Raw genomic sequence first — 6,359 nt, 5'->3', positions numbered from 1 at the left:
CACGCAAACGCTATATCTGGGGCGGAAAATGTTAACCATTCGCTCCGTCTGTTCATCACTCCCAATTTTTGTTTCTTGAACGGCCAATAAATCAATATTATTTTCAACAAGGATACGATTAACTTGACATTGCCTTCTACGCGCGCCTAGCCCACGCACGTTCAACGTCGCGACACAAAGACCATTTGAAATGCTAGCTGCCATTTTAAAGACAAGATAATCTACACCATGCAGTTACCACACATCGTCCGTCTCACATCTCCTGTTTCGTTGACACGGTGCTCAAGCCAGGCGGACCATGGTTTTCGGGGCTTTAAACAGCAATGACGATGGCCAAAGCACATCCCACCCACAAACCCTAGTCCCCAGACCACAACACTCTTGCTCTCCTAGAAACGCCTCCGCTAACGCGGAGGCGTCGGGGTTGTAGTGCGGCGTTTGGCTTGAACGCCGGGCTTGGGCTTGAACGCCGGTCGGCGTCCGGGTGGAGCCTTCGGTGGAGGCTCGTCACTACACCCTTTCTCTTGATCCTTTTCTTCCTGCTCATCCGTCTCCTCATGAAGCCTCTTAGCAGGCGCACTGCAAGACGCAGGCATCACGGTGTCGTAAGTGTCCTGCGTTTCCCCGGTCGTCGCTTCTGCTAAGGTGCAAGTTTCCTTGGCGTCTTTATCCTCGATCTCAACCGAGGAATTTGGCTCTGCCGTGTCATCCCATGGGTCTTTCCCGCCGTCCGATGGCTTGGCCTCGTCAGCAGGTGTTGCCTTCTTCAGAGGCGTCAACACTGAGGGCTGGACATCACTCCCTTCACCAGCGGCTTCCACTGCGTCTACCACGTCCATCAGGTGATCAGTCGCGTCCTCTTTCAATGCCGGGCCTGTCACTGTTGCGTAGGTTCGCACGCACTGAGTCTCGTCGTGGCCGTAACGACGACAAAGCCCGCAGCGTGGTACGCGGCACTCGCGTCGTATGTGCCCGATGCCCCGGCATCGGAGGCAGAGAGGAGCTCTACCTGGGACGTGCACGAGCGCGACATCTTCCGCTACTCGCAGCTGGTGGGGCAAGTCTTCAGTGGTGACGCCAGCCTTCAGCTTCAGTATCACGGAACGGGTGGTTGACCCTTTGTCAACGCATCCTTGAACCCGCCACTTGTCCCTGGTGATTTCAGTCACTTTTCCAAAGGTGACAAAGCAGTACGAACGTCTTCGTCGGGTACTCCGTGAAGAAGCCAGTAGAGCTTGAGTCGGACGCCACGGTCGCACGGGTCGACGACCACACAACGGTGGTCCTTGACATCAAACGCGTCTGCAGCAAGAATCTTCTTTTTCCCTTCTTCTTCCTTGAAAGTCACCGCCCACAGATGGTTCATCTGATATGCACCCAGGGCAACCACTTCCGGCATGAGCGACAGTCGTATAAGAGCGTCGCGAAAATGTTCCACCTTGTAAGGCCTTGCCTTGACATCCCCGTGCAAAAAAACTGTGTGCAAAACGGACGCACCTGTTGGCAATGATGGCAAAATCACTTGGTAGTCCTGGCCTGGTTTTTCAGTTGACCTGATACCGCGGCCCTGCCGGGCCGCTGAAGCCGCTCCTTCGGAGCTCATGCTACGCACGACCGTTCACCACGGAGGCAAGAAAGCAACTCACCACTACGCCACGAAGCGCACATGGACACACGCAGCACGATGGCAATAAATACCCAACATTAACGAAAGGCCGCGTTTCTAACGCGTTTCTAACGCGTTTGTGCTAGCGCGTTACGGCACGTGTAAGAAGCTGGTGTAAGACGCTGTGGCCTCTCCGCCTTACCTTCAACGCGTTTCGAACGCGCTGCCGAAGGCGGTGGCAAGTCAAGTTCAAGTCGAGGAGCGTTTATGAATACGGGGGGTATACTCTCTCGGCAGTCATGTGATGGCGTCGGCAAACGCGGTGCACGTTCCGGCATGTGTAAATGGTTGCGTAAGACGCTGTGGCCGCTCCCCCTTACTAGAGAGTACTGCACGTTTCTAACGCGTTTGTGCTAGCGTCCCCTTAAGCGGGAGATCCGATGATTCCCTCCGGAGCTTCGCCCACTCATCATCATTCACCCCGTGGATATGCTGTGATTTTTTTTCCTGCTTTACGCTCGTCCGTCGAGGTACACATTGGACACTATCTTTCCTTTTAGCAATCACGACGACTCTTGTATCGCGGGAACTCTCTGCCGAGCGGAGGAGGCTCGGCGCATCGCTCCATGACGTACTCTAGCTTCAGAAAAGCAGTACAAATCCCGATACGATAGTCGACCCCGGCAAGTCACTTACGATCTGGGTGACTTAGTGTGGCTATGGACTCCCGTGCGTAAACGCGGTCTATGTCAAAAACTGCTCGCTGACTATGTTGGACCGTTTATTGTGCTTGAGCGTCTCAGCGAGGTGAATTATAGAATTGCGCGGCTCACTTCCAGTGGGAGACGGTCATCCAACACCGACATCACGCATGTAGTCCAGCTGAAGCCATTTATTTAAAGCCCCACTGACTACTCGCCCGGAGGGCTTCGTCTGCGAGAGGAGCCATGTTACAGTGCGTCAAAGGTAGTCGAGCGGCAGCATCAGCAGCAACAACAGCATTAGGAGAGCAGCGAGGAGGAGAAGGACGACGTGCACTATCGGCACCCACTTGCCCTATGGCTCCCTGCAATAAACGCCTCCTACACACGCCGTAACAATATGTTCCCTATATTTGTTATTTGCGAACCAAACATATGAACGCCATAGATGTTGTCCGGATACGAAGCTTTTCCTTGCTCTACTTGCGAAGACCGGGCAAAATCCTCGTGTACATCTGCAAAGACTTGAAATATGTCTCACACAACGTCCGATTTCATGACGACAATCAGCGCGTGAGTCTTCGTATAAAAAAGAAAATGGTCTCGTTCACACTTATTGGCGGATATAAATCCCCCTCAGCCTGACATAACTGTGAAATACCGCGAGGCATATTCATGGAGACCAATGCACCATGGATCATCATCGGTGATTTTAACACACATCACTTGCTTTGGTGGGGCGCAGTAATAAATGCCAGGGGGAGAAACATTGTGCCATTCGCTTCTCATTATGACCTGTGCCTCATGAACGAAATTAGCCGGACTTGTTTACGGAGTCTTACATATAGCAGCTGCCTGAACTTGAGTGTCACGACGCTTCACTCCTAAATTTAAATCATTTTGCAACATCGAGACTCACGGCAGCGAACACGTTCCCACCTATATAAAGATAAATGGTTTCAGTAAGTCTTTCGGTTTTGGTGTCTTCAAGGGATCTGACTGGACTATGCTTAAGTTACGTATGGAAGATGCTGGCCAGGGAGGCGTCACCGTCAGCCTAGACAATACCATAAGATATGCAGTGAAAGCCGTCAAGTGTTACTTTACACTGTTGTTTGGCAGAACAAACTTTGACACTGAATTTGAAAGATTGCGTGTAATTCGGCGTCGTAGTGAAAGACGGTACCGACGCACTAAGCCAGTTTACGACCTTCAGGGAAGCACGACGCCTGCAGTAGATAATTTATGATCGTAAATGATAAACTGGAGTCTGAGTGGTAGAAGCCATTCTGCTAATCGCAACATCCTAGAAGTCACTGTCATCTGATTGGAAGACAGTTCGCGGCCTGCGTTTCGCCGAGGCTTCCTACAGATCTTCACAAGCATCGTGCGCAAAAAGCGAGCTCCAGCTCTGCTGGAAGCCCGGATGCGCTACAAAACGAGAACATCACGATCTTCACCGAGGAAATGACTCGGCTATTCCGCCGCGCTGACCTCGACAATCTCCAAAGAAAAGATTTGTTTTCTTATGCGCGGTAGGGAGCAAGATCTATTTGCCGGACTGATACGCACCTCGCCGACAACCGTAGCTGAATTTCTGATAAAGGCATTGTCGATTGAGAATACACTGGGAATGTACACCAGAGAGTTCAACCGTCGCTCGATCCCAGACTGCGCAGAAACCCGCGCTCTCGCCTCCTACAACCTGCGGGAAACCATCAGGTATGTCATGCGCAAAAAGCTACGGAAGATGTTCCCAGCATCGCAACGTGAAGTTGCATTGATTGCCGATATTGTTCGCGAAGGTATTCAGCAGTCGCTAGGAGTTCTTGAATCACTGTAGCCTCAGCCAGAAGCCATGAAGTACGTCGCTACCACCCGCCGCCATGTTCCTCCCCCACGCCCACGTCAAAGCCAACGTTGTGTCTAAGCTCTATCACCCCTCAATCCCGTGACTAGACGCTGCCGCCGCTGCTGCCAGCCCGCCCGCCCGTCGGCCCACACAACGCCCCGAGAAAGAACGACATTTTGCGAGCTCAAGCTCACCGTCCGCCTTGCTACCACTGCGGTGAAGCAGACTATGTCTACCGCCGATGCTCATGCCGCCAGCTATGACTACGAGGACTCAGCGTGAACGCGCCGCGCCCGTGACAAGGGGAACGACCACGGGACATCGCCGACTATCTGGCAGAAACTGAGCGGAGACCGCGGCAGTCATCCCGTTCGCCGTCGCCTGGCCACTACCATTCACCGCAGCGCCGACCGTCCGACTAGCCCAACTCATGGACTGTCAGCTAGCACATATACGGAAAACTAAAAGCAGCAACCGATATAGGTGCCGTTTCGTCGAAATGCCCAAGATCCTCCGTCGCCAACAGCAACGCTTCCAAACTAAACTCGACTACAAAGGAACGACACGCCGCCATCCCGACGTAGCCTCGAAGCGAAGCAAACCATTGCCCTCAACGGGCTTCTCGATGGCCATGAAGCCGCAGCTTTTGTAGGCACAGGAGCCGACTGTTCCGTCATCAGTGGATCATTCGCCGCCAAGTTGGAGAAAGTGAAGACTGCAGGTGGTGGCGCTCAAATCCAGACAGCTGGAGGACACCTGATAACGCCTACTGGAATTTGCACGGCAAGAATTAGCATTCATAACCGTACCTGCCCTGCTACCTTCGTTATTCTACAAATGTGCTTGCGAGCTGTAATTTTCGGCATGTACTTTCTGATCCTACATGGAGCAATCGTCGACCTGAAGCCAAAGTCGATAACCCTATCATATGACCAAGCGCCACCACCGGAAATCTCTTAGCCACCGCGCCTTCAGTGCGCGCGAAGATCTAATCAGCATCTCGCCTCGCTTTTGTAACATCATTTCCGTCGGCGCCGAAACATCCGCGGACGTAGGAGGCGTCGTCGAGGGTGACCAACATCTACTACTCAACTGTGAAATTTGCGTAGCAAGAGAAATCGCTGAACTGGATGGAGGGAAAGCTAAAGTGATGCTGACAAACTTTAGCCAGGAGTACAAACACCTCAAAAAGGGCACGACAATTGCATACATTGAGGAAATTGTGGCAACCAGCAATGCATTTGTCCTCTTGGATTCTGCCGCATCTACATCGATGGTCCTAGTTCGAGAACCAGTCTTCGACATAAATACAAGTCTCCTCAAGAGTAAGCAGTAACAACTCAGTCTTCTGTGATGATACAAAAACTGTAAAGACTTTTTGACGTCGGAGGATTCCACAATCATCCGCTTCTTAGGATCGCGCAATAACCGAAGAATGTGCTCAGCCTCTATGCCAGAGCCCATACCGAGTTTCCCAGTGTGAGCGAGAAGTCATAAAGCAACAATTCGATGAAATGCTACGGGGCAAAGTCATCCAGCCTTCGAAAAGTCTTTGGGGTATCCCGTAGTCTTCTCGATGGATCTCAAGCCTGGCTACTGGCAAATAGAAGTCGAAGAGAGGGATAGTGAGAAGACCGCCTTTATCACACCTGACGGCCTCTACAAGGTCAAGATCATGCGATTCTCACAGTGCTCCGCACCTGCAACATTCCAGCGCGTGAAGGACAAGGTTTTAGTAGAGTTAAAGTGGCAGACGTCTCCCGTCTATATGTATGACGTCGTCGTCATCGCCGGGAATATTGAATATCATCTTAGAAGCCATCGAACAGTAGTAGAAGTCATCAGGTCATCAGGGCTCACTCTGAAGCCGGAAAAGGGCCGCTTCGCTTACGATTAGCTTGCGTTCCTGAGCCACGTCACACGGAAATATGGAGTTCATCCTGATCCGCAGAAGACATCTGCCATTGCTAAATTTTCATAGCCCTAGTGCCATATAGGGAGAACGCAGATTCCTTGGCCTGTATGCCTTGTGGGCGTTACGGGCTCAGGGCGCCCGTAACGTGGGGCCAACTGGTGGTTCTCGGAGATATATCGGCATCGGAACGTTTGGTTTGTTAGCTGGTGTTTTCGGCATTTTGGCGGCAGCGGTTGTGGTGTCTTTTGTTGTTGGGTTACCGCGTCTTGCACAGCGTTATTTGTG

At 52.0% G+C, this 6,359-nt stretch overlaps 1 pseudogene; it reads right to left on the bottom strand.

Annotated features, from left to right (window-relative positions):
- Positions 1–354: 354 nt before the first annotated feature.
- LOC119441010 (uncharacterized) lies at positions 355–1,638 on the bottom strand (annotated as a pseudogene).
- Positions 1,639–6,359: the final 4,721 nt, after the last annotated feature.

Source organism: Dermacentor silvarum, chromosome 2 (assembly GCF_013339745.2).
Source record: "Dermacentor silvarum isolate Dsil-2018 chromosome 2, BIME_Dsil_1.4, whole genome shotgun sequence".
Lineage (NCBI taxonomy): Eukaryota > Metazoa > Arthropoda > Arachnida > Ixodida > Ixodidae > Dermacentor > Dermacentor silvarum.
Note: the sequence above shows the minus strand (reverse complement) of the source record. Positions and strands in the feature narration are given on the sequence as shown.